At 51.9% G+C, this 27,658-nt stretch overlaps 1 protein-coding gene across 2 annotated transcripts in view; it reads right to left on the minus strand.

Annotated features, from left to right (window-relative positions):
• Positions 1-27,658, minus strand: part of LOC109909234 (RNA-binding protein Musashi homolog 2-like) — a 322,173-nt gene that overhangs the window by 111,910 nt on the left and 182,605 nt on the right. The window lies entirely within an intron of this gene.

Below are 27,658 nucleotides of genomic sequence, written 5' to 3' on the forward strand. Positions count from 1 at the left end.
AGAAAGACTGCATCTATAACGCCCAAAAACAGACTGCATCTATAACACCCAAGGAAAGACCCGCATCTATAACGCCCAAAGAAAGACCCGCATCTATAATGCCCAAAGGACGACTGCATCTATAACGCCCAAAGAAAGACTGCATCTATAACGCCCAAAGAAAGACTGCGTCTATAACGCCCAAAGAAAGACTGCGTCTATAACGCCCAAAGAAAGACTGCGTCTATAACGTCCAAAGAAAGACTGCGTCTATAACGCCCAAAGAAAGACTGCGTCTATAACACCCAGAGAAAGACTGCGTCTATAACGCCCAGAGAAAGACTGTGTCTATAACGCCCAAAGAAAGACTGTGTCTATAACGCCCAAAGAAAGACTGTGTCTATAACACCCAAAGAAAGACTGCGTCTATAACACCCAAAGAAAGACTGCGTCTATAACGCCCAAAAACAGACTGCGTCTATAACGCCCAAAGAAAGACTGCGTCTATAAAGCCCAAAGAAAGACTGCGTCTATAACGCCCAAAGAAAGACTGTGTTTATAACGTCCAAAGAAAGACTGCGTCTATAACGCCCAAAGGCTACTAGCAAACAAGGACACGAAGCAAAAAGATAAATAAATTCAGATTCAATGCATCTGCATAAAAAGACTAGACTGTTTTTGGCATGTGTTGCTGTGCTGAACATGAGCAGAGAGGATTGTTTTGTGTTGCCCGTAGCTCGTGGAGTTTCATCCCTATTTAATTGCCCTTTGAGCCGGGAACTGATCAATTCGATGGCAGGCTTCCTGACCACGAGAGTCAAGCTTTGAAGACATTCCTCCAGGGAGGGGAGGAGGGAAGGGAGGAGAGAGGAGGGGAAGCAAGAGGAGGGGAAGGAAGGGGAGGGGAGGAGGGGAGGGAGGAGAGAGGAGGGGAAGGAAGAGGGGAAGGAAGGGGAGGGGAGGAGGGGAGGGAGGAGAGAGGAGGGGAAGCAAGAGGAGGGGAAGGAAGGGGAGGGGAGGAGGGGAGGGAGGAGAGAGGAGGGGAAGCAAGAGGAGGGGAAGGAAGGGGAGGGGAGGAGGGGAGGGAGGAGAGAAGAAGTGAGAGGAGGGGAGGGAGAAGAGGAAGGGAAGGAAGAGGTGGGGAGGAGGGGAGGGAGGAGAGAGGAGGGGAAGCAAGAGGAGGGGAAGGAAGGGGAGGGGAGGAGGGGAGGGGAGGGAGGGGAGGGAGGAGGGAAGGAAGGGGAGGGGAGGAGGGGAGGGGAGGGAGGAGAGAAGAAGTGAGAGGAGGGGAGGGAGGAGAGGAAGGGAATGAAGAGGTGGGGAGGAGGGGAGGGAGGAGAGAGGAGGGGAAGCAAGATGAGGGGAAGGAAGGGGAGGGGAGGAGGGAAGGGAGGAGAGAGGAGGGGAAGCAAGAGGAGGGGAAGGAAGGGGAGGGGAGGAGGGGAGGGAGGAGAGAGGAGGGGAAGCAAGAGGAGGGGAAGGAAGGGGAGGGGAGGAGGGGAGGGAGGAGAGAAGAAGTGAGAGGAGGGGAGGGAGGAGAGGAAGGGAAGGAAGAGGTGGGGAGGAGGGGGAGGGAGGAGAGAGGAGGGGAAGCAAGAGGAGGGGAAGGAAGGGGGAGGAGGGAGGGAGGAGAGAAGAAGTGAGAGGAGGGGAGGGAGGAGAGGAAGGGAAGGAAGAGGTGGGGAGGAGGGGAGGGAGGAGAGAGGAGGGGAAGCAAGAGGAGGGGAAGGAAGGGGAGGGGAGGAGGGGAGGGAGGAGGGAAGGAAGGGGAGGGGAGGAGGGGAGGGGAGGGAGGAGAGAAGAAGTGAGAGGAGGGGAGGGAGGAGAGGAAGGGAAGGAAGAGGTGGGGAGGAGGGGAGGGAGGAGAGAGGGGAAGCAAGAGGAGGGGAAGGAAGGGGAGGGGAGGAGGGGAGGGAGGAGAGAAGAAGTGAGAGGAGGGGAGGGAGGAGAGGAAGGGAATGAAGAGGTGGGGAGGAGGGGAGGGAGGAGAGAGGAGGGGAAGCAAGAGGAGGGGAAGGAAGGGGAGGGGAGGAGGGAAGGGAGGAGAGAGGAGGGGAAGCAAGAGGAGGGAAGGAAGGGGAGGGAGGGAGGGAGGGAGGGAGGGAGGGAGGGAGGGAGGGAGGGAGGGAGGGAGGGAGGGAGGGAGGGAGGGAGGGAGGGAGGGAGGGGGAGGGAGCGAGGGAGGGAGGGAGGGAGGGAGGGAGGGAGGGAGGAGAAGAAGGGAAGGAAGAGGAGGGGAGGAGGGGAGGGAGGGAGGAGAAGAAGGGAAGGAAGGGGAGGGGAGGAGGGGAGGGAGGAGAGAAGAAGTGAGAGGAGGGGAGGGAGGAGAGGACAGGAAGGGAAGGAAGAGGTGGGGAGGAGGGGAGGGAGGAGGGGAGGGGAAGGCAGAGGAGGGGAGGAGGGGAGGGGAAGGCAGAGGAGGGGAGGAGGGGAGGGAGGGAGGGAGGGAGGAGAAGAAGGGAAGGAAGAGGAGGGGAGGAGGGGAGGAGAGGAGGAGAGAGGAGGGGAAGGAAGAGGAGGGGAGGGAGGGTCTCTCTTCCGTTTAATTCCACTACAGGTTATTCACTACGCGGACGGGACTGAGAAGCCCGGAGAACTTCTTTCCTAAAACAATTTCTGCCCGGCTGCCGCTGTGATGGGGGTTATTACAGAGGCAATGAGATACAGCCAAGATATTTCCGGCCCGGCTGGGGTTGTTTTGGTGACCAGCAGCCCACAGCAGAGAATAATGACGTCTGAAGAAGAGGAGAGTGGCCAGCTGTTATCAGAGGTCAGAGCCCAGATGCAAGGCAACATGGGACAGACAGCATCCCTGCCCACCCACCTGCCAAATAAATAACCTGTGTGATGGACCGGGCCCACCAAAACAATGCCGTGGGCTGGGGAGGGTTCTGGAGCGGCAGTCGGAAATGTTTCAGATTCAGTTTCGTTCTAAAAGTGACTTTCACTTAAACTCTTTGGACAAATTGAAGACGACAGGTCAGCATACACCCCTCAGTGAGAAGGTGCAGGCTCAGTGAGAAGAGGCAGGCTCAGTGGAAAGGCTCAGTGAGAAGGGGCAGGCTCAGTGAGAAGAGGCAGGCTCAGTGAGAAGGTGCAGGCTCAGCGGGAAGAGGCAGGCTCAGTGGAAAGGCTCAGTGAGAAGGTGCAGGCTCAGTGAGAAGGTGCAGGCTCAGTGAGAAGGTGCAGGCTCAGTAAGAAAGTGCAGGCTCAGTGAGAAGGTGCAGGCTCAGTGAGAAGGGGCAGGCTCAGTGAGAAGAGGCAGGCTCAGTGAGAAGGTGCAGGCTCAGTGAGAACGTGCAGGCTCAGTGGAAATGCTCAATGAGAAGAGGCATGCTCAGTGAGAAGGTGCAGGCTCAGTGAGAAGGTGCAGGCTCAATGAGAAGAGGCAGGCTCAGTGAGAAGGTGCAGGCTCAGTGAGAAGGTGCAGGCTCAGTGGAAAGGCTCAGTGAGAAGGGGCAGGCTCAGTGAGAAAGTGCAGGCTCAGTGAGAAGGTGCAGGCTCAGTGGGAAGAGGCAGGCTCAGTGGAAAGGCTTAGTGAGAAGGGGCAGGCTCAATGAGAAGAGGCAGGCTCAGTGGAAAGGCTCAGTGAGAAGGTGCAGGCTCAGTGAGAAGGTGCAGGCTCAGTGGGAAGAGGCAGGCTCAGTGGAAAGGCTTAGTGAGAAGGGGCAGGCTCAATGAGAAGAGGCAGGCTCAGTGAGAAGGTGCAGGCTCAGTGAGAAGGTGCAGGCTCAGTGGGAAGAGGCAGGCTCAGTGGAAAGGCTCAGTGAGAAGGGGCAGGCTCAGTGGGAAGAGGCAGGCTCAGTGAGAAGAGGCAGGCTCAGTGAGAAGGTGCAGGCTCAGCGGGAAGAGGCAGGCTCAGCGGGAAGAGGCAGGCTCAGTGGAAAGGCTCAGTGAGAAGGGGCAGGCTCAATGAGAAGAGACAGGCTCAGTGGAAAGGCTCAGTGAGAAGGGGCAGGCTCAGTGAGAAGGTGCATGCTCAGTGAGAAGGTGCATGCTCAGTGAGAAGGTGCATGCTCAGTGAGAAGGTGCAGTTTCAGTGGAAAGGCTCAGTGTGAAGGGGCAGGCTCAGTGAGAAGGTGCAGGCTCAGTGAGAAGGTGCAGGCTCAGTGGAAAGGCTCAGTGAGAAGGGGCAGGCTCAGTGAGAAGGTGCAGGCTCAATGAGAAGAGGCAGGCTCAGTGAGAAGGTGCAGGCTCAGTGAGAAGGTGCAGGCTCAATGAGAAGAGGCAGGCTCAGTGAGAAGGTGCAGGCTCAGTGGAAAGGCTCAGTGAGAAGGTGCAGGCTCAGTGAGAAGGTGCAGGCTCAGTGGGAAGAAGCAGGCTCAGTGGAAAGGCTTAGTGAGAAGGGGCAGGCTCAGTGAGAAGGTGCAGGCTCAGTGGAAAGGCTCAGTGAGAAGAGGCAGGCTCAGTGAGAAGGGGCAGGCTCAGTGAGAAGGTGCTGGCTCAATGAGAAGAGGCAGGCTCAGTGAGAAGGTGCAGGCTCAGTGAGAAGGTGCAGGCTCAATGAGAAGGTGCAGGCTCAGTGAGAAGGTGCAGGCTCAGTGAGAAGGTGCAGGCTCAGTGAGAAGGTGCAGGCTCAATGAGAAGAGGCAGGCTCAGTGAGAAGGTGCAGGCTCAGTGAGAAGGGGCAGGCTCAGTGAGAAGAGGTAGGCAGGCTCAAAGAGAAGAGGCAGGCTCAGTGAGAAGAGGCAGGCTCAGTGAGAAGGTGCAGGCTCAATGAGAAGAGGCAGGCTCAGTGAGAAGGTGCAGGCTCAGTGAGAAGGGGCAGGCTCAGTGAGAAGAGGTAGGCAGGCTCAAAGAGAAGAGGCAGGCTCAGTGAGAAGGGGCAGGCTCAGAGAGAAGAGGCAGGCTCAATGAGAAGGGGCAGGCTCAATGAGAGGAGGCAGGCTCAGAGAGAAGAGGCAGGCTCAGTGAGAAGGGGCAGGCTCAGTGAGAAGAGGCAGGCTCAGAGAGAAGGGGCAGGCTCAGAGAGAAGAGGCAGGCTCAATGAGAAGGGGCAGGCTCAATGAGAGGAGGCAGGCTCAGAGAGAAGAGGCAGGCTCAGTGAGAAGGGGCAGGCTCAGTGAGAAGAGGCAGGCTCAGAGAGAAGAGGCAGGCTCAATGAGAAGAGGCAGGTTCATTGAGAAGGGGCAGGCTCAATGAGAAGAAGCAGGCTCAGAGAGAAGAAGCAGGCTCAGAGAGAAGAGAAGAGGCAGGCTCAGTGAGAAGAAGCAGGCTCAGAGAGAAGGTGCAGGCTCAATGAGAAGAAGCCGGCTCAGAGAGAAGAAGCAGGCTCAGAGAGAAGAAGCAGGCCCTCCTGATACCCACTGAGACCTCCAGCAGTCCAAGGTGAAATGTCCTGGCAGGGTGCTCCAGAGTTTAGACACTCAGACTAAAAATAGGGCGCCTCGCATCGATTTGCTGGGAGTGATGGAACCACCAGATGAGAAACAGGGGGGAAAATAGTCCTCTAGATCATCACTGGCTCCTGACTGGGGGGGTATCTGTTGTGTATCTCAAGTGTGTGTGGGTCCATGTATGATGTATAGATTCCTGTCTATGTACAGCATGGTAAATGTGTGTTAGTCAGCTATCAGAGATAGGAGAGTGCACACAGAGGAGAGGACTGAAAGGAGAGGACTGATAGGAGAGTGGTCCTGAATGGAGATGATAGCTGGAGAGAGGCAGAGTGGACATATTTAGCTGGAATACGGATAGACAGACACAATTACACTATGTGTAAACAGAGGAGCCTATTGGAATAGAGAGAGAGATTGTTTGAAAGAAAAATAGATTATGTGAGAGTGAAAGAGAGCTAGAGATGGGGGGAGAGAGAGAGAAACTGTTAGAAAGAAAAATGTATTGTGTCAGAGCAAAAGAGAGATAGAGATGAGAGCGAGAGAAAGCAGAGGGGCCTTTGCTCTTTCCCACAGGTGTTCTGGCGGTGAGGCTGAAGTGCACCTTGGGTAACTAACACCTTCATTAATAAATGACCTCGTCATCTTCCTGCTCCTCCATTGTAATCATGGCCTTGTAATCCTCCCAACCAAGGTGCTTTTAACAAGGTGTAATGTAGTTGAAAGCCCAGGCATAATAATCACAGAGTAATAGAATGTCCAGTGTACATAATAAGCGAACGAGCTCTAATTCATCTCAGTACGCTGGCGAAGAAATTGCTTGTTGGAGATAGGGACTGTAGACAGTGTAAAGGAGATGAGAGGGCAGGCTGCAAAAATACCTCAGCTCCTCGCATATCACTTAAAACAAACGCATACGTGCATGTGTGAGTGTATATGTAATACATAAGGCAAATCTAAACATATTCCCTCTTCGAAAGCATAAAACATGCCCAACTACAGACAGACAACCTCAGTCATCCATACAGTATGTGGATGGTTCCTTGTTGAGACATTCTCGGCGAAAGAGTTCAACACAGACACATCTGGCCAACCAACATGCCCTTGTCTTATCCTCTCAGTGACAACTAAATAACACATTTAGGAATAAATAGACACATATATGGTCATTTTCACATCAATCTTCGCTCACACGTCTAGCGCGAACTGCACAGCGGAAATGTCACTGACTGACTGTCATTTTTATAATTTGATTCATACCTTGTCAGAAATCTCCTTATGGCTCACGGGCTGCCAAAGTCAAAAATCCACCCGAGCCATCCGCCTGAGGTTAACCAGATCCTTGTACATGTTCTCCCTACCATTTCCTTTAATAACACTTTAGGAAATGGAATTTTGCCGACCTTCCTCCCACCCTCATTTCTCTTAACCACAAATTCAGACGTCGAATGGAAATAAATATAGCCTAAACTCCATATCCAATTTATTTATAATATTCAAAAATGTGGTTATTCTGGTCGTTTTCCTTCAGCTACAGTACTTACCATGACAGAGCCTATGGATTTGACTCTCTAAAACACAGCAATAAAAAAAATAAGAAAATAATAAATAAAGTAGCAGTCACAAAACACACAAAAAATTCACCTTATCATTATCTGATTGAGATAGGACCCCCCCCCATCTCTCTCTAAAGTGGGCCCTCCAACGCTGAGATGTGTCAGAAGCAGCAGCCTCTCTCTCAGATCCTCCAATCACACCCGTTTGTGTGACATGGCTGCCTGCAGATGCCACATCCCATTTAGCAATCAATGAACAGCTCAACTAGAACAGAGCTGATTGGGAGATTGGAGGGGGATAAAATCAAGTAGCATAGATACTCCATATATATGAGGAGCTTCGATGGTTGGGTGACAGCTAGCTCTACATCTGGAGGGCTTTCAGAGCTAGAAAGTATGGCGCAGTATTCAAATCTAACCGAACTGAAAAAAATCTGTTCAGTTCTCGTTCCCCTCCTTGTCAGACCCTCCAGGGCTGTGAAGTACCCCCGGGCACTCTGATCTGGAACAAAGTGAGGAGGGATTTCAAGTTTTCAAGATATAAAGTAGTAACAGGTACCGTAGTAGGTCCTGGGGAAAAGGCTGAGGGGCTGAGAGGCTGTTTTAAGATGTGCCTAGAGAAGTAGAGGGAGAATAGAGAGGAAGATTTGGTAGAATCAAGTGAAAGACAGGACACGCATTAACAGACAGACATGGTCCATTATGGACTTTGCTGTTTATTTGGCTATTGAAGCTCAACCCCTTTATGATGGTGACTCAGTGGATGTGTCCTGTGATGACCTGAGCTCAGAGATGCCCTTTGTCTCTTCACCCACTTAACAAGACCCTTGATTAACTACTACGCTAGTTATGCTAACAACCAACCGATGGCCTCCGTTTCCATGGCTACCGCAGAGCGTTGTCATCACTCAGCCTGAGCCTCTGTTAGTTAGGAAGTGATGGGGAGTGATCCACTCATCCCCTACTTCCCTGGTTCCAAAGTTCTCCTCATCCTTCTGGGTTCTGTCCTCATTCTCTGCTTTATCTTGTATTTATATTGTCTAGACAGATTCTGTGGGGTTTTGTGTATGTATGAGGGGGCTTGATGTATTTCAAGGTAAACCAAATATATCATTTTCAGCATTATATTTAGATTCAGAAAACATCAAATGAGGTGTATAAATTCATGAAAAACATCTCCTTAAAGGAACATTTGCATAGACTTTGATTTATGGATTCCCCTGCCATCACAAATTGACCATGCAACGGATTTCAGAACTATTGTGAGGGATTTGTGTTTCACCTTCATTTTTGATGTCTTTCCATACAGGCATATCTCCTCAAACAGAAACATATTTTATTATGATGATATCCAGTAATCACCACAAATACAATTCCCTATCTCTAAAGCATATTTCTCAATGTAGCAGCTGAATGTTTTGTGGCTTCAAAAAAGAATATAATATACCCCCCCCCCCTTCAAACATTTCATTTTGCAATCTTTTACATGAGGCGACTGTTCATTCATCTCACTCAGTGAGGAGAACATGAGCGGTATTAAGAGGAGGGGAGCCTCAATGTCTATCCAGAATGTGTGGGTGATCCTCCGGCTCATTGAAAGTGACACAGAGAGAAAGCACGGCGAATACTATGAAGACTATTTCATATGAACAGAATGTCTCATTACTCACATTCGTACAGCCAGGTGGGTGCAAACAAAACAAACAAAGACAAATATGCAAACACTGTTTATGTGTGTAGGGCACATGTGCTGGCCCAGTGTCCACACAGTGTTGATCAGTGCAGGGCAGGCCACACCAGGTCGGGCTGTGGCCAATGGCCTCCGATAAGGCTTTCACATTGGCATAGTTCTCTGGAGATAAAGGCAGGTCTGAAATTAAATGTGAAGGTTGAAAAAGCCCATTTTCCCCTCTACCCCCTTGAGCTTATCTGTCTGGAGCACGATGGGGAGAGACGAAAGTCCAGCTAGGCCTCTGTCTCTGTTCTCTCTCCCCTTTCAATCTCCCCATTGTGAGAAAGCACCTTTAACCTGGATGCTATCGGCAGAAGAATTACAATCCAGGTCCAGTCCAATCAAACCGTATAGCACGAAAGAGAATTTTAAAAAGCACTGAAAAATGACTTCCGTAGGATTTGTGAACTTAACTAGAGCCTTGTTGGATAGGACATTCATTTAAAAATCATTAAATCGTGCAAATCAGGTAAGTTCATATCAAACCAATGAGTTTTTTCCCCCTCCGGGTCAAATCGATTACTTTAAAAAATATATAAAAAAATTGAATTTGACCCCCTTTTTCTCCCCAATTTCGTGGTATCCAATTATTAGTAGTTACTATCTTGTCTCATCGCAACAACTCCCGTACGGGCTCGGGAGAGACGAAGGTTGAAAGTCATGTGTCCTCCGAAACACAACCCAACCAAGCCGCACTGCTTCTTAACACAGCGCGCATCCAACCCGGAAACACCGTGCACCTGGCGACCTTGGTTAGCATGCACTGCGCCCGGCCCGCCACAGGAGTCGCTGGTGCGCGATGAGACACTCTCCCTTCTCACTTACAGGAAATCCAGTGATTTTAACATTTATTTCACAAGAAGTGGTCGCAGCAGCATTAAAACAGTGGCTTGGGAGATGTCACCGGTCCCAGGATATCCCTAAGAAATAACATTAACAATGAGTGAGTGAGTGAGTGAGTGAGCGAGAGAGAGAGAGAGAGAGAGAGAGAGAGAGAGAGAGAGAGAGAGAGAGAGAGAGAGAGAGAGAGAGAGGAGAGAGAGAGAGAGAGAGAGAGAGAGAGAGAGAGAGAGAGAGACACTCAGACAGACAGAGAAGATGTGGAGGAGAGGAACTTCAAGCTTATTAATTGATCTTCCTGAAGAGACAGAAAGGAGCAAGGAGTTGGAAGGACCAGAGCAAAGAGCAGGGCTGATGACAGGACAGGCCAGGACAGGCCAGGACAGGACAGGCCAGGACAGGCCAGGACAGGCCAGGACAGAGGGATCTCTCTTCACTCCCCTTAGGGAGGAGATATATAAAGCACTGTCTCTGTCCGCGCTGCCCGCCTGCCTACCTGTAATTAGATGTGTTGGAGAGAAACTGTATCAATACTTGGAATCTATGCCTGAGAGAGTGTGCTCCCGCCTGGGCCGCTGGCACCGCCGACATCGAGAGTCTATTCCTCCTTGTTCAAGAGGAGTGCTTATTTCAAGGTTGTGCCAAGACATTCCTATCTGCAGGGCCTAAAGCATGTCGACGCAGAGCTGAGACAATGACCTTGTGTCGTTATATTCCTACAGTATCAAGAAAGGAAAGAGTGTGATTTGAGGGGAAAGGAACAGAAAGACAAAACAGCCATACACAGCTCTCCATTTACCTGCTGGCACTTGTAGTTGAAAAGGAAACCATAAAACACTGACTGAATGAACAATGTATAGCATTTATAATGAGAGGGAAAAACAGAGGCTTAAACCGTAACAGTTACACTCATCAAGCAATTCGCTCTATATTATTACTGCAATTGTAATTAAAACAGAAGTGACTGCAAGCTGGGATACAGCTTCTGGTGGCATTGCCCCCCCCTATCTTTGTCCTCTTATCAATTAGTGTTCCAATAATATGGCTCCCTTGTTGCAGGAGCCATTAGCATTTTGATTGAACATCTGAAACACAATGCTGTGCGGTGGTGTCTAATGTCAGAGGATTGTCTTCCAGTGTCTCTCCATTCACATCCACAGGGGCCTGTCTGTCACATTCATCTGACAAATCAACAGCAAAGGAAGGAAGGCGGGAGGCAGAGAAGGAGCCCCTGAGAGATGGAAGAAATGAAGACGCAAAAGAAGTGGAGCGATAGAGAAACCAGAGGGCAGAGGAGACGAAGGAGTGAAACGAGGGATGTGAGTGCGCAGAGGGAGATGGAAGTAAATAGAGAAATAAAAGGATGGAGGGATGGAGCACAGAGAGAGAAATGAATAAACACTCAGTACAGGGAGAGACTAGGACACAACTAACCAGAGAATAGGGACCGAGATGGAGAATAGCCCAGGAAGGATTCTGAAGAAACACACATTCGTCACACATAACCTAGCATATGTGGAGTCGCCAGAAAACGCTAACATCCACTTTTCAGGGATAAATTATCTTCAACGTAAACTTCCGTTTTCCCTGAAAAATGTGGGAACTCTGCTCAGGCATCTTTCTAGGCCTGCTATGTTAGGTTGAACATAACCCAGTGACTGACATGGGGTTGATACATTAAAGAGGCAACTGTGGCAACTGAATTCCCTAAAACAATTAAATGTTGTTTAAAGGCATATGCTGTTTGTCATCCAAATTGAAAGTGTAATCTATTAAAACATCTATCACACAGCACTTTAAAATGAATTACATGCGTGTAGAGGCGTTTCTTAGAAGTAATGGTATGCAGTGGCTGTAAGCAAGGTTGTGGGAGAGGTTGTAAAATCAGCTTGTGATGTGAGCCCTGCTTTGACACTACTCTTGAATGGAGGAAGCTGAGCACTCCTCTACTCTCCGCTCCTCTACTCTCCGCTCTTCTGCTCTCCGCTCCTCTGCTCTCCGCTCCCCTGCTCTCCGCTCCTCTGCTCTCCGCTCCTCTGCTCTCCGCTCCTCTGCTCTCCGCTCCTCTACTCTCCTCTGCTCTCCGCTCCTCTGCTCTCCGCTCCTCTGCTCTCATCTACTCTCCGCTCCTCTACTCTCCGCTCCTCTACTCTCTGCTCCTCTGCTCTATTCTGCTCTCCGTTCCCCTGCTCTCCGCTCCCCTGCTCTCCGCTCCTCTGCTCTCCGCTCCTCTGCTCCTCTACTCTCCGCTCCTCTACTCTCCTCTGCTCTCCGCTCCTCTGCTCTCCGCTCCTCTGCTCTCCTCTGCTCTGCTCTCCGCTCCTCTGCTCTCCGCTCCTCTGCTCTCCGCTCCTCTGCTCTCCGCTCCTCTACTCTCCGCTCCTCTGCTCTCCGCTCCTCTGCTCTCCGCTCCTCTACTCTCCTCTCCTCTACTATCCGCTCCTCTGCTCTCCGCTCCTCTACTCTCCGCTCCTCTACTCTCCGCTCCTCTGCTCTCCGCTCCTCTGCTCTCCTCTACTCTCCGCTCCTCTACTCTCTGCTCCTCTGCTCTACTCTGCTCTCCGCTCCCCTGCTCTCCGCTCCCCTGCTCTCCGCTCCTCTGCTCTCCGCTCCTCTGCTCCTCTACTCTCCGCTCCTCTGCTCTCCGCTCCTCTGCTCTCCGCTCCTCTGCTCTCCTCTGCTCTGCTCTCCGCTCCTCTGCTCTCCGCTCCTCTGCTCTCCGCTCCTCTGCTCTCCGCTCCTCTGCTCTCCGCTCCTCTGCTCTCCGCTCCTCTGCTCTCCGCTCCTCTGCTCTCCGCTCCTCTACTCTCCGTTCCTCTACTATCCGCTCCTCTGCTCTCCGTTGCTCACCGCTCCTCTACTCTCTGCTCCTCTACTCTCCGCTCATCTGCTCTCCGCTCCTCTGCTCTCCGCTCCTCTACTCTCCGCTCCTCTACTCTCCTCTGCTCTCCGCTCCTCTGCTCTACTCTGCTCGCATCTCCTCTGCTCTCCGCTCCTCTACTCTCCTCTCCGCTCCTCTGCTCTCCGCTACTCTACTCTCAACTCCTCTACTCTTCTCTGCACCTCTACTCTCCGCTCCTCTGCTCTCCGCTCCTCTGCTCTCCGCTCCTCTGCTCTCCTCTCCGCTCCTCTGCTCTCCTCTGCTCTCCGCTCCTCTGCTCTGCTCTGCTCTCCGCTCCTCTGCTCTCCGCTCCTCTGCTCTCCGCTCCTCTACTCTCCGCTCCTCTGCTCTCCGCTCCTCTGCTCTCCGCTCCTCTACTCTCCTCTACTCTCCGCTCCTCTACTATCCGCTCCTCTGCTCTCCGCTCCTCTACTCTCCGCTCCTCTACTCTCCGCTCCTCTGCTCTCCGCTCCTCTGCTCTCCGCTCCTCTGCTCTCCTCTACTCTCCGCTCCTCTACTCTCCGCTCCTCTACTCTCTGCTCCTCTGCTCTCCGCTCCCCTGCTCTCCGCTCCCCTGCTCTCCGCTCCTCTGCTCTCCGCTCCTCTGCTCCTCTACTCTCCTCTGCTCTCCGCTCCTCTGCTCTCCGCTCCTCTGCTCTCCTCTGCTCTGCTCTCCGCTACTCTGCTCTCCGCTACTCTGCTCTCCGCTCCTCTGCTCTGCTCTCCGCTCCTCTGCTCTCCGCTCCTCTGCTCTCCGCTCCTCTGCTCTCCGCTCCTCTACTCTCCTCTACTCTCCGCTCCTCTACTATCCGCTCCTCTGCTTTCCGTTGCTCTCCGCTCCTCTACTCTCTGCTCCTCTACTCTCCGCTCCTCTGCTCTCCGCTCCTCTACTCTCCGCTCGTCTACTCTCCTCTGCTCTCCTTTGCTCTCCGCTCCTCTGCTCTACTCTGCTCTCCGCTCCTCTGCTCTCCGCTCCTCTACTCTCCTCTGCTCTCCTCTGCTCTCCGCTACTCTACTCTCAACTCCTCTACTCTTCTCTGCTCTCTGCACCTCTACTCTCCGCTCCTCTGCTCTCCGCTCCTCTGCTCTCCGCTCCTCTGCTCTCCTCTGCTCTCCTCTCCGCTCCTCTACTCTCCTCTGCTCTCCGCTCCTCTGATCTCCGCTCCTCTGCTCTCCGCTCCTCTGCTCTCCTCTGCTCTGCTCTCCGCTCCTCTGCTCTCCGCTACTCTGCTCTCCCCTCCTCTGCTCTCCACTCCTCTGCTCTCCGCTCCTCTGCTCTCCGCTCCTCTGCTCTCCGCTCCTCTGCTCTCCGCTCCTCTACTCTCCTCTACTCTCCGCTCCTCTACTATCCGCTCCTCTGCTCTCCGTTGCTCACCGCTCCTCTACTCTCTGCTCCTCTACTCTCCGCTCATCTGCTCTCCGCTCCTCTGCTCTCCGCTCCTCTACTCTCCGCTCCTCTACTCTCCTCTGCTCTCCGTTGCTCTCCGCTCCTCTGCTCTACTCTGCTCGCATCTCCTCTGCTCTCCGCTCCTCTACTCTCCTCTCCGCTACTCTACTCTCAACTCCTCTACTCTTCTCTGCTCTCTGCACCTCTGCTCTCCGCTCCTCTGCTCTCCGCTCCTCTGCTCTCCGCTCCTCTGCTCTCCGCTCCTCTGCTCTCCTCTCCGCTCCTCTGCTCTCCTCTGCTCTCCGCTCCTCTGCTCTCCGCTCCTCTGCTCTGCTCTCCGCTCCTCTGCTCTCCGCTCCTCTACTCTCCGCTCCTCTGCTCTCCGCTCCTCTGCTCTCCGCTCCTCTACTCTCCTCTACTCTCCGCTCCTCTGCTCTCCGCTCCTCTACTCTCCGCTCCTCTACTCTCCGCTCCTCTACTCTCCGCTCCTCTGCTCTCCGCTCCTCTGCTCTCCGCTCCTCTACTCTCCGCTCCTCTACTCTCCGCTCCTCTACTCTCTGCTCCTCTGCTCTACTCTGCTCTCCGCTCCCCTGCTCTCCGCTCCTCTGCTCTCCGCTCCTCTGCTCTCCGCTCCTCTGCTCCTCTACTCTCCTCTGCTCTCCGCTCCTCTGCTCTCCGCTCCTCTGCTCTCCTCTGCTCTGCTCTCCGCTCCTCTGCTCTCCGCTCCTCTGCTCTCCGCTCCTCTGCTCTCCGCTCCTCTGCTCTCCGCTCCTCTGCTCTCCGCTCCTCTACTCTCCGCTCCTCTGCTCTCCGCTCCTCTACTCTCCTCTACTCTCCGCTCCTCTACTATCCGCTCCTCTGCTCTCCGTTGCTCTCCGCTCCTCTACTCTCTGCTCCTCTACTCTCCGCTCCTCTGCTCTCCGCTCCTCTGCTCTCCGCTCCTCTGCTCTCCGCTCCTCTACTCTCCGCTCCTCTACTCTCCTCTGCTCTCCGTTGCTCTCCGCTCCTCTGCTCGCATCTCCTCTGCTCTCCGCTCCTCTACTCTCCTCCGCTCTCCGTTGCTCTCCGCTCCTCTGCTCTCCGCTACTCTACTCTCAACTCCTCTACTCTTCTCTGCTCTCTGCACCTCTACTCTCCGCTCCTCTGCTCTCCGCTCCTCTGCTCTCCTCTGCTCTCCTCTCCGCTCCTCTGCTCTCCTCTGCTCTCCGCTCCTCTGCTCTCCTCTGCTCTCCGCTCCTCTGCTCTGCTCTCCGCTCCTCTGCTCTGCTCTCCGCTCCTCTACTCTCCGCTCCCCTGCTCTCCTCTGCTCTGCGCTCCTCTCCTCTGCTCTCCGCTCCTCTGCTCTCCGCTCCTCTACTCTCCGCTCCTCTACTCTCCGCTCCTCTGCTCTCCGCTCCTCTACGCTCCTCTGCTCTCCGCTCCTCTGCTCTCCTCTGCTCTCCGCTCCTCTGCACTACTCTGCTCTCCGCTCCTCTACTCTCCGCTCCTCTGCTCTCCGCTCCTCTACTCTCCGCTCCCCTGCTCTCCTCTGCTCTGCGCTCCTCTGCTCTGCGCTCCTCTGCTCTCCGCTCCTCTGCTCTCCGCTCCTCTGCTCTCCGCTCCTCTACTCTCCGCTCCTCTACTCTCCGCTCCTCTACTATCCGCTCCTCTGCTCTCCGTTGCTCTCCGCTCCTCTACTCTCCGCTCCTCTGCTCTCCGCTCCTCTGCTCTCCGCTCCTCTGCTCTCCGCTCCTCTACTCTGCTCTCCGCTCCTCTGCTCTCCGCTCCTCTACTCTTCTCTGCTCTCTGCTCCTCTGCTCTCCGCTCCTCTACTCTCCTCTACTCTACTATCCGCTCCTCTACTATCCGCTCCTCTGCTCTCCGCTCCTCTACTCTCCGCTCCTCTACTCTCCGCTGCTCTCCGCTCCTCTGCTCTCCGCTCCTCTACTCTCCGCTCCTCTACTCTCCGCTCCTCTAATCTCTGCTCCTCTGCTCTACTCTGCTCTCCGCTCCCCTGCTCTCCGCTCCCCTGCTCTCCGCTCCTCTGCTCTCCGCTCCTCTGCTCCTCTACTCTCCTCTGCTCTCCGCTCCTCTGCTCTCCGCTCCTCTGCTCTCCGCTCCTCTGCTCTCCGCTCCTCTGCTCTCCGCTCCTCTGCTCTCCGCTACTCTGCTCTCCGCTCCTCTGCTCTGCTCTCCGCTCCTCTGCTCTCCGCTCCTCTGCTCTCCGCTCCTCTACTCTCCGCTCCTCTGCTCTCCGCTCCTCTGCTCTCCGCTCCTCTACTCTCCTCTACTCTCCGCTCCTCTACTATCCGCTCCTCTGCTCTCCGTTGCTCACCGCTCCTCTACTCTCTGCTCCTCTACTCTCCGCTCATCTGCTCTCCGCTCCTCTGCTCTCCGCTCCTCTACTCTCCTCTGCTCTCCGCTCCTCTACTCTCCTCTCCGCTCCTCTGCTCTCCGCTACTCTACTCTCAACTCCTCTACTCTTCTCTGCACCTCTACTCTCCGCTCCTATGCTCTCCGCTCCTCTGCTCTCCGCTCCTCTGCTCTCCTCTCCTCTGCTCTCCTCTCCGCTCCTCTGCTCTCCTCTGCTCTCCTCTGCTCTCCGCTCCTCTGCTCTGCTCTCCGCTCCTCTGCTCTGCTCTCCGCTCCTCTGCTCTCCGCTCCTCTGCTCTCCGCTCCTCTGCTCTCCGCTCCTCTACTCTCCTCACTCTCCGCTCCTCTACTCTCCGCTCCTCTGCTCTCCGCTCCTCTGCTCTCCGCTCCTCTACTCTCCGCTCCTCTACTCTCTGCTCCTCTGCTCTACTCTGCTCTCCGCTCCCCTGCTCTCCGCTCCCCTGCTCTCCGCTCCTCTGCTCTCCGCTCCTCTGCTCCTCTGCTCTCCACTCCTCTGCTCTCCGCTCCTCTGCTCTCCTCTCCGCTCCTCTGCTCTCCGCTACTCTGCTCTCCGCTCCTCTGCTCTCCGCTCCTCTGCTCTCCGCTCCTCTGCTCTCCGCTCCTCTACTCTCCGCTCCTCTGCTCTCCGCTCCTCTGCTCTCCGCTCCTCTGCTCTCCGCTCCTCTACTCTCCTCTACTCTCCGCTCCTCTGCTCTCCGTTGCTCTCTGCTCCTCTACTCTCTGCTCCTCTACTCTCCGCTCCTCTGCTCTCCGCTCCTCTACTCTCCGCTCCTCTACTCTCCTCTGCTCTCCGTTGCTCTCCGCTCCTCTGCTCTACTCTGCTCGCATCTCCTCTGCTCTCCGCTCCTCTGCTCTACTCTCCTCTGCTCTCCGTTGCTCTCCGCTCCTCTCCTATCCGCTACTCTACTCTCAACTCCTCTACTCTTCTCTGCTCTCTGCACCTCTACTCTCCGCTCCTCTGCTCTCCGCTCCTCTGCTCTCCGCTCCTCTGCTCTCCTCTCCTCTGCTCTCCTCTCCTCTGCTCTCCTCTGCTCTCCGCTCCTCTGCTCTCCTCTGCTCTCCGCTCCTCTGCTCTCCGCTCCTCTGCTCTCCGCTCCTCTGCTCTCCGCTCCCCTGCTCTCCTCTGCGCTCCTCTGCTCTGCGCTCCTCTCCTCTCCTCTGCTCTCCGCTCCTCTGCTCTCCGCTCCTCTACTCTCCGCTCCTCTACTCTCCGCTCCTCTGCTCTCCGCTCCTCTACGCTCCTCTGCTCTCCGCTCCTCTGCTCTCCTCTGCACTACTCTGCTCTCTGCTCCTCTACTCTCCGCTCCTCTGCTCTCCGCTCCTCTACTCTCCGCTCCCCTGCTCTCCTCTGCTCTGCGCTCCTCTGCTCTGCGCTCCTCTGCTCTCCGCTCCTCTGCTCTCCGCTCCTCTGCTCTCCGCTCCTCTACTCTCCGCTCCTCTACTATCCGCTCCTCTGCTCTCCGTTGCTCTCCGCTCCTCTACTCTCCGCTACTCTACTCTCAACTCCTCTACTCTTCTCAGCTCTCTGCACCTCTACTCTCCGCTCCTCTGCTCTCCGCTCCTCTGCTCTCCTCTCCTCTCCTCTGCTCTCCTCTGCTCTCCTCTGCTCTCCGCTCCTCTGCTCTCCTCTGCTCTCCGCTCCTCTGCTCTGCTCTCCGCTCCTCTGCTCTGCTCTCCGCTCCTCTGCTCTCCGCTCCTCTGCTCTCCGCTCCTCTACTCTCCGCTCCCCTGCTCTCCTCTGCGCTCCTCTGCTCTGCGCTCCTCTCCTCTCCTCTGCTCTCCGCTCCTCTGCTCTCCGCTCCTCTACTCTCCGCTCCTCTACTCTCCTCTGCTCTCCGTTGCTCTCCGCTCCTCTGCTCTCCGCTACTCTACTCTCAACTCCTCTACTCTTCTCTGCTCTCTGCTCCTCTACTCTCCGCTCCTCTGCTCTCCGCTCCTCTGCTCTCCTCTCCTCTGCTCTCCTCTGCTCTCCGCTCCTCTGCTCTCTGCTCCTCTGCTCTCCGCTCCTCTACTCTCCGCTCCTCTACTCTGCGCTCCTCTCCTCTCCTCTACTCTCCGCTCCTCTGCTCTCCGCTCCTCTACTCTCCGCTCCTCTACTCTCCGCTCCTCTACTCTCCGCTCCTCTACTCTGCTCTCCGCTCCTCTGCTCTCCGCTCCTCTACTCTTCTCTGCTCTCTGCTCCTCTACTCTCCGCTCCTCTCCCCGCTCCTCTACTCTCCGCTCCTCTGCTCTCCTCTGCTCTCCTCTGCTCTCATCTCCTCTGCGCTCCTCTGCTCTGCGCTCCTCTGCTCTCCGCTCCTCTCCTCTACTCTCCGCTCCTCTACTCTCCGCTCCTCTTCTCTCCACTCCTCTACGCTCCTCTGCTCTCCGCTCCTCTGCTCTCCGCTCCTCTGCTCTCCGCTCCTCTGCTCTGCGCTCCTCTGCTCTGCGCTCCTCTGCTCTCCGCTCCTCTGCTCTCCGCTCCTCTGCTCTCCGCTCCTCTACTCTCCGCTCCTCTACTCTCCGCTCCTCTGCTCTCCGCTCCTCTACTCTCCGCTCCTCTGCTCTCCGCTCCTCTACGCTCCTCTGCTCTCCGCTCCTCTGCTCTCCTCTGCTCTCTGCTCCTCTGCTCTCTGCTCCTCTGCTCTACTCTGCTTTCCGATCCCCTGCTCTCCGCTCCTCTGCTCTCCTCTGCTCTCCGCTCCTCTACTCTCCGCTCCTCTGCTCTCCGCTCCTCTACTCTCCGCTCCTCTACTCTCCGCTCCTCTACTCTCCGCTCCTCTACTATCCGCTCCTCTGCTCTCCGCTCCTCTACTCTCCGCTCCTCTACTCTCCGCTCCTCTGCTCTCCGCTCCTCTGCTCTCCGCTCCTCTACTCTCCGCTCCTCTACTCTCCGCTCCTCTACTCTCTGCTCCTCTACTCTCCGCTCCGCTCCCCGCTCCTCTACTCTCCGCTCCTCTGCTCTCCGCTCCTCTGCTCTCCTCTGCTCTCCGCTCCTCTCCGGTCCTCTGCTCTCCGCTCCTCTGCTCTCCGCTCCTCTGCTCTCCGCTCCTCTGCTCTCCGCTCCTCTACTCTTCTCTGCTCTCTGCTCCTCTGCTCTCCGCTCCTCTGCTCTCCGCTCCTCTGCTCTCCGCTCCTCTGCTCTCCGCTCCTCTACTCTCCTCTGCTCTCCGCTCCTCTGCTCTCCGCTCCTCTGCTCCTCTACTCTCCGCTCCTCTGCTCTCCGCTCCTCTGCTCTCCGCTCCTCTGCTCTCCGCTCCTCTGCTCTCCGCTCCTCTGCTCTCCGCTCCTCTACTCTCCGCTGCTCTCCGCTCCTCTACTCTCCGCTCCTCTACTCTGCTCTCCGCTCCTCTGCTCTCCGCTCCTCTGCTCTCCGCTCCTCTACTCTCCTCTGCTCTCCGCTCCTCTGCTCTCCGCTCCTCTGCTCTCCGCTTCTCTGCTCTCCTCTGCTCTCCGCTCCTCTGCACTCCGCTCCTCTGCTCTCCGCTCCTCTGCTCTCCGCTCCTCTACTCTCCTCTGCTCTCCGCTCCTCTGCTCTCCGCTCCTCTGCTCTCCGCTCCTCTGCTCTCCTCTCCTCTGCTCACAGTAAAGTTCTCCAGTCTGAGGGGCCCAATTCTACCCTACGCTTCCTCTGACTGACTGACAGACATGCTAGCAAAGGTACACGGTGAAACACAGCCAACACTTCAAGACTTTCAAAGAATCAGTGCAACCATCCCCCGTCTATATCTTAATTTATATTCTGGTGTAAAATCAAAGCTTCGCTCTGTTGTTGCCGTTCCTCAGAAGTGTGCTCTTAGTTATATTCCGTTTTTTTTGTTCACCTTTATTTAACCAGGTAGGCAACTGCGACCTGGCCAAGATAAAGGATAGCAATTCGACACATACAACAACACAGAGTTACACATGGAATAAACAAAACATAGTCAATAATACAGTAGAACAAAAGAAAACAAAAAGTCTATATACAGTGAGTGCAAATGAGGTAAGATAAGGGAGTTAAGGCAATAAATAGGCCATAGTGGCGAAGTAAATTACAATATAGCAATTAAACGCTGGAATGGTAGATGTGCAGAAGATTAATGTGCAAGTAGAGATACTGTGGTGCAAAGTAGCAAGATAAATAAATAAATACAGTATGGGGATGAGGTAGGTAGATAGATGGGCTGTTTACAGATGGGCTATGTACAGGTGCAGTGACCTGTGAGCTGCTCTGACAGCTGGCGCTTAAAGCTAGTGAGGGAGATGTGAGTCTCCAGCTTCAGAGATTTTTGCAGTTCGTTCCAGTCATTAGCAGCAGAGAACTGGAAGGAAAGACGACCAAAGGAGGAATTGGCTTTGGGGGTGACAGTGAGATATATCTGCTGGAGCACATGCTACGAGTAGGTGCTGCTATGGTGACCAGTGAGCTGAGATAAGGCGAGGCTTTACCTAGCAGAGACTTGTAGATAACCTGTAGCCAGTGGGTTGGCAACGAGTATGAAACAAGGGCCAACCAACGAGAGTGTACAGGTCGCAATGGTTGGTAGTGTATGGGGCATTGGTGACAAAACGGATGGCACTGTGATAGACTGCATCCAGTTTGTTGAGTAGAGTGTTGGAGTCAATTTTATAGATGACATCACCGAAGTCTAGGATCGGTAGGATGGTCAGTTTTACGAGGGTATGTTTGGCAGCATGAGTGAAGGATGCTTTGTTGCGATATAGGAGGCCGATTCTAGAGTTAATTTTGGATTGGAGATGCCAGACACCTAGATATTTGTAGATGTCCATGTATTCTAAGTCAGAGCCGTCCAGAGTAGTGATGTTGGACGAATGAGCAGGTGCGGGTCAGTGATCGGTTGAATAGCATGAATTTTGTTTTACTTGCATGTAAGAGCAGTTGGAGGTCACGGAAGGAGAGTTGTATGGCATTGAAGCTCGTCTGGAGGTTAGTTAAAATCTTTTTGGATGAATAGCGTGGCCAGAGTGAACTGCCTCCTACTCTGTCCTAGATGCTAATATATGCATATTATTATTAGTATTGGATAGAAAACACTCTGAAGTTTCTAAAACTGTTTGAATGATGTCTGTGAGTATAACAGAACTCATATGGCAGGTGAAAACCTGAGAAAAATCCAACCAGGAAGTGGGACATCTGAGGTTTGTAGTTTTTCAAAGCTTGGCCTACCGAATACACATTGAGATATGGATAAGGTTGCACTTCCTAGGGCTTCCACTAGATGTCAACCTTCTTTAGAAACTGGTTTGAGGATTCTATTATAAAGGAGGGGCTCATGAGACCTCTTTGAGTCAGTGGTCTGGCAGAGAGCCTTGGTCTCATGACACGTGCTCCCGACAGAGTTACTTCTCGTTCCAGTGCTTTTCTGAAGAGAAAGGAATTCTCCAGTTGGAACATTATTGATGTTTTATGTTAAAAACATCCTAAAGATTGATTCCATACATCGTTTGACATGTTTCTAAAGGACTGTAACAGAACTTTTCAAGTTTTTGTTTGGATGAAATGCTCGCTCCTCATGAAGACGGATTACTGGGCTGAACACGTTAACAACAAGTGGATATTTGGACATAAATGATGGAACTTTATGGAGCAAATCAATCATTTATTGTTGAACTGGGATTCCTGGGAGTGCATTCTGATGAAGATCATCAAAGGTAAGTGAATATTTATGGTGTTGTTTCTAACTTTGTTGATTCCAAAATGGCGGATATTCCTCTGGCTGTTTTGGGTTCTGAGCACCGTTCTCAGATTATGCTTTTTCCGTAAAGTCTTTTTAAAAAATCTGACACAGCGGGTGCATTAATGAGAAGTCTATTTTGTGAATAACACTTGTATCTTTTATTCATGTTTATTATGAGTATTTCTGCAAAATCACCGGATGTTTTGGAATCAAAACATTACTGCACGTAAGGCGCCAATGTAAACTGAGATTCCTGGATATAAATATGCACATTATCGAACAAAACATACATGTCATCTGATGAAGATCATCAAAGGTTAGTGATAATTTATCTATATTTCTGCTTTTTATTTCTGACTCCTATCTTTGGCTGGAAAAATGGCTGTGTTTTTTCGACTTGGCGGTGATCTAACATAATCATATGTTGTGCTTTAGCTGTAAAGCATTTTTGAAATTGGACACGATGGGTAGATTAACAAGATGTTTATCTTTCATTTGCTGTATTGGACTTAATGTGTGAAAGTTACATATTTCCCCCCCCAAAATTGGAATTTTGCACACTGCCTTTTCAGTGGAATGTTGTTGAGGGGTTCCGCCTGCGCTAGAAAGGTTAACACAGTGTCCAAAGAAGTATACAGAATGGTGTCGTCTGCATAGAGGTGTATCAGAGAATCACCAGCAGCAAGAGCAACATCATTGATGTATACAGAGAAGAGAGTGGGCCCGAGGCTTGAACCCTGTGGCACCCCCATACACACTGCCAAAGGTCTGGACAACAGGCCCTCCGATTTGACAAACTGAACTCTGAGTAGTAGTTCAGAATGTGGTTCCAGAGGTAGGTTTTCTGGAAGGCAGATCGATTGGAGGATGGTGGTAAAAGGAGGGGCAATGTATAGGACCATGTACAGCACCAGCCAAAAGTTTGGACACACCTCCTCATTGAAGGGATTTCTTTATTTTTACTATTTTCTACACTGTGGAATAATAGTGAAGACATCAGAACTATGAAATCATGCAGAAACCAAAAAAGTGTTAAACAAATCTAAATAGATTTTAGATTTTAGATTCTTCAAGTAGCCACCCTTTGCCTTGATGACAGCTTTGCACATTCTTGGCATTCTCTCAAACAGCTTCACCTGGAATGCTTTTCCAACAGTCTTGAAGGAGTTCCCATATATGCTGAGCACTTGTCTGCTTTTCCTTCACTCTGCGGTCCAACTCATCACAAACCATCTCAATTGGGTTGAGGTCGGGTGATTGTGGAGGCCAGGTCATCTGATGCAGCACTCCATCACTCTCCTTCTTGGTCAAATAGCCCTTACACAGACTGGAGGTGTGTTTTGGGTCATTGTCCTGTTGAAAAAGAAATGATAGTGGGCCTAAGCGCAAACCAGATGGGATGGCGGATCGCTGCAGAATGCTGTGGTAGCCATGCTGGTTAAATAAATCACTTACAGTTTCACCAGCAAAGCACCCCCACACCATCACACCTCCTCCTCCATGCTTCACGGTGGGAACCACACATGCGAAGATCATCCGTTCACCTACTCTGCGTCTCACAAAGGCGGTTGGAACCAAAAAAGGACAAATTTGGACTCATCAGACCAAAGTACAGAATTCCAATGGTCTAATGTCCATTGCTCGTGTTTCTTGGCCCAAACAAGTCTCTTCTTATTATTGGTGTCCTTAATTAAGTAGTGATTTCTATGCACCAATTCGACCATGAAGGCCTGATATACACAGTCTCCTCTGAACAGTTGTTGTTGAGATGTGTCTGTTACTTGAACTCCGTAAAGCATTTATTTGGGCTGCAATTTCTGAGGCTGGTAACTCTAATGAACTTATCCTCTGCAGCAAAGGTAACTCTGGGTCTTTCCTGTGGCGGTCCTCATGAGAGACAGTTTCATGATAGCGCTTGATGGTTTTTGCAACTGCACAAAGTCCTTGAAATTTTCCGTATGTATTGACTGACCTTCATCTCTTAAAGTAATGATGGAATGTCGTTTCTCTTTGCTTATTTGTTCTTGCCATAATACAAACTTGCAATTTTACCAAATAGGGTTATCTTCTGTAAACCCCACCTACTTGTCACAACACAACTGATTGGCTCAAATGCATTAAGGAGAGAAATTCAACAAATTAACAAGGCACACTTGTTAATTGAAATGCATTCCAGGTGACTACCTCATGAAGCTGGTTGAGAGAATGCCAAGAGTGTGCAAAGGGATACTTTGAAGAATCTCAAATATAAAATATATTTTGATTTGATTAATGCGTTTTTGGTTACAACATGATTCCATATGTGTTATTTCATTGTTTAGAAGTCTTCACTATTATTCCACAATGTAGAACATTTTACAAATAAAGGAAACCCTGGAATGAGTAGGTGTGTCCAAACTTTTGACTGGTACTGTACATGTAACATACAGCACTTGAGATTAAAACCTGGAAGAATTTAATGCAATTGGCACTATGATGACCATTGCATCATCAGTCACCAGACAGATACCAGGAATCGTTTCAGGTTGGATTGAACCCCTTCAGTAGAGAAAGACCCTTTAGTTTTGTAGAGATGGATATAATGAAAAAATGACAATGAAATGTAATAGAAAGGGAGAGAGAGAGGACTATATATTCTACTGCGCAGCTGGAGCATTAAACTAGCCAATGAGCGATTAGTCATCACTCAGAGAGGCACCTTACAACAGAGTCATCTCTCCACAGCTAGACTGGATACATGGTCCTTATAGAGCCAGACTGGATACATGGCTCTTATAGAGCCATACTGAAGAAATAGCTCTTATAGAGCCAGACTGGATACATGGCTCTTATAGAGCCAGACTGAATACATGGTCCTTATAGAGCCAGACTGGATACATGGTCCTCACGGAGCCAGACTGAAGACATAGCTCTTATAGAGCCAGACTGAATACATGGTCCTTATAGAGCCAGACTGAATATATGGTCCTTATAAAGCCAGACTGAATACATGGTCCTTATAGAGCCAGACTGAATACATGGTCCTTATAGAGCCAGACTGAATACATGGTCCTTATAAAGCCAGACTGAATACGTGGTCCTTATAAAGCCAGACTGAATATATGGTCCTTATAAAGCCAGACTGAATACATGGTCCTTATAGAGCCAGACTGAATACATGGTCCTTATAAAGCCAGACTGAATACATGGTCCTTATAGAGCCAGACTGGATACATGGTCCTTATAAAGCCAGACTGAATACATGGTCCTTATAGAGCCAGACTGAATACATGGTACTTATAAAGCCAGACTGAATACATGGTCCTTATAAAGCCAGACTGAATACATGGTCCTTATAGAGCCAGACTGGATACATGGTCCTTATAAAGCCAGACTGAATACAAGGTCCTTATAGAGCCAGACTGGATACATGGTCCTTACAGAGCCAGACAGGATACATGGGTCACCAACCAACCTGCCTAATGCTAGTTCTACAAGAGTATCTTCTGACACGCACGGATCCATGGAATACAGGAAGAACAGGAGAAGATTATATTTGGATTGCCCATATGAGGCCACTTGTGGCGGTGATGGTGCACGGTGGGGGGTATACCTCTGAGGGCTATGTGTGTCTGTGTGTGTGTACTTGTGTGGAGCGGGGTTAATAATGCATACGCCAATCATGGGACTCCATGAAGTCATTATTGGGGCGGACTCTGTGGCACTGAGGTCACGTGGCCCCAAAAGCAGCTGGGTATTACCACTATTATATTATTTATCAAAACCATTTCACATCAAGTGGCTGGCCCTCGTGGCAGCTGCTCCCAACAGCTTGCATGGTGCTCTGGGCATGGCACTGCCGATCAGTTGGGCTCACGCTGGGCTGCCAATCAAATCAACTAGGGGGTGACAGCCACCACAAAGCCAGTCCAATCACCAGAGGGAAACGAGCCCTTTTTAGCCAATCACAGCAGCTAAGGTTAGACATGCCAATCAGCCGAGGATATCCACAGGAAGTGATGAGGTTCATTGTGAGCTGGTCAGGGGATAACAAGACCTGGAAGGTTCAGCCACTATAGGGGATCCGAAGTGGCATTTCAGCCCAGAGCCGACCCGAGAGGCTTCATTTATTGGTGCAGACAGACAGTCAGAACAGCAGCAAAAGAGAGGAAAAGGCCTGTAGCGTTTCCCTTTACATCTTTACTCAGCCAGCATGGGGCCTGCAGCAGCCTTGCACTGGAAACACAACCAGACAACAACATACACAAACTAAATCTGACTGAATCCTCTAATGCCACGTCGTCAATGATATTTGTTTTTTCAACTCATCTAAAATACAATATCCCTCTTCCAGGGCATATCACAAACACTTGTTTCTGAAATCTCCCGGCTCTCGGCTGAGTACCTCGGCTAATGATAATTACGACATTATATATTTATCAAGCTCCGTGTGGCTGTCTGTCGCTCCGTGTGGCTGCCTGTCGCTCCGTGTGGCTGCCTGTCGCTCCGTGTGGCTGCCTGTCGCTCCGTGTGGCTGCCTGTCGCTCCGTGTGGCTGCCTGTCGCTCCGTCTTGCTGCCTGTTGCTCCGCGTGACTGCCTGTCGCTCCGTGTGGCTGCCTGTCGCTCCGTGTCGCTGCCTGTCGCTCCATGTGACTGCCTGTCGCTCCGTGTGGCTGTCTGTCGCTCCGTGTGGCTGTCTGTCGCTCCGAGGCCTTTCCTTTCCTGGTACTAGTTAGGTAGTGAAGTGTCTCCACTGAATCAAACATAATTTCCAAGTCTAATGTTTGGCCATTTCCAAGAGAATACTGGAGATAAAATGAGGACATTGTAGGCTTTAGACAAGTGTTTTCTCTCAGCCAATCAACAACCACGGTAGTTAACTTTACATGTAACACACACAGGCACAGCATAATATTGCCGATTTAGCCAACTCAGATGTACTAATTATTTCATATTTTGTATTTATTGAACCTTTATTTAACTAGGCAAGTCAGTTAAGAACAAATTCTTATTTACAATGACGGCCTACCCCGGCCAAACCCGGACGATGCTGGGCCAATTGTGCGCCGCCCTTCGGGACTCCCAATCACGGCCGGATGTGATACAGCCTGGATTCAAACCAGGGACTATAGTGACGCTTCTTGCACTGAGATGCAGTGCCTTAGACCGCTACGCTATTCGGGAGCACTAATCTAAATCTATTGTCGATCTTAGTGTAGGAAAAAACAGTAGCGGTCAAAAGAGAATGGTCAGAAGGAAATATCAAATGAAAGTTCACACAGTAGGAAAAAAGAGAAATGCCATAAGAAACTAGAATGTTCCATCATTATAACAAACTATTCCACAGAGTTGAGAGACACTCCCTCCAGTTCAGTTTAACCAAGCCCTGCTCTTCAACTCTAAACATGGGGAATGATTCATCCCCATGTTTCACCATCCCTCTCTTCTCCTACACTCAGACGTCATAAATCAAGCTCCAGAAATATTCCTAGCTGGTTAGTGAGTGAGCCCAGCTCCTCAGCCTTGAGACTACTGCTTCAGCCAGTGACTGGTTCAGTAACCTGCATGGAACACCAGACGAAGGTCAAAGCCCATTATGATTGGTTGGGGTAAACGGAATAATCCACCCTTACACAGTAAACAACCCTGGGGCCGGTTGCAACAGTTGGGTGTAAAAAATATCTTCTTAAATGCTAGGTCGGGCATAGCCTCTTCTGACTTTGGGATCCGAATTTATACCTCTTGTACCAACCAAACATAAAACTAGTTATAGCGAAATCTGGCACTTGTGGGATTATGTTCCTTCCGCACTAGAAAACAGAGAATGAGCAGGGTACAAAATGGAAAAGGCTGTATTGTGCCCTGGGTGCAGGGGAGTGTTAGTTATACTGGGAAACTAGCTGCCCAGGCTGAAGGACAATGGCACACACACAC

The sequence above is a fragment of the Oncorhynchus kisutch genome, linkage group LG18 (assembly GCF_002021735.2).
Source record: "Oncorhynchus kisutch isolate 150728-3 linkage group LG18, Okis_V2, whole genome shotgun sequence".
NCBI classification, from domain to species: Eukaryota; Metazoa; Chordata; class Actinopteri; order Salmoniformes; family Salmonidae; genus Oncorhynchus; species Oncorhynchus kisutch.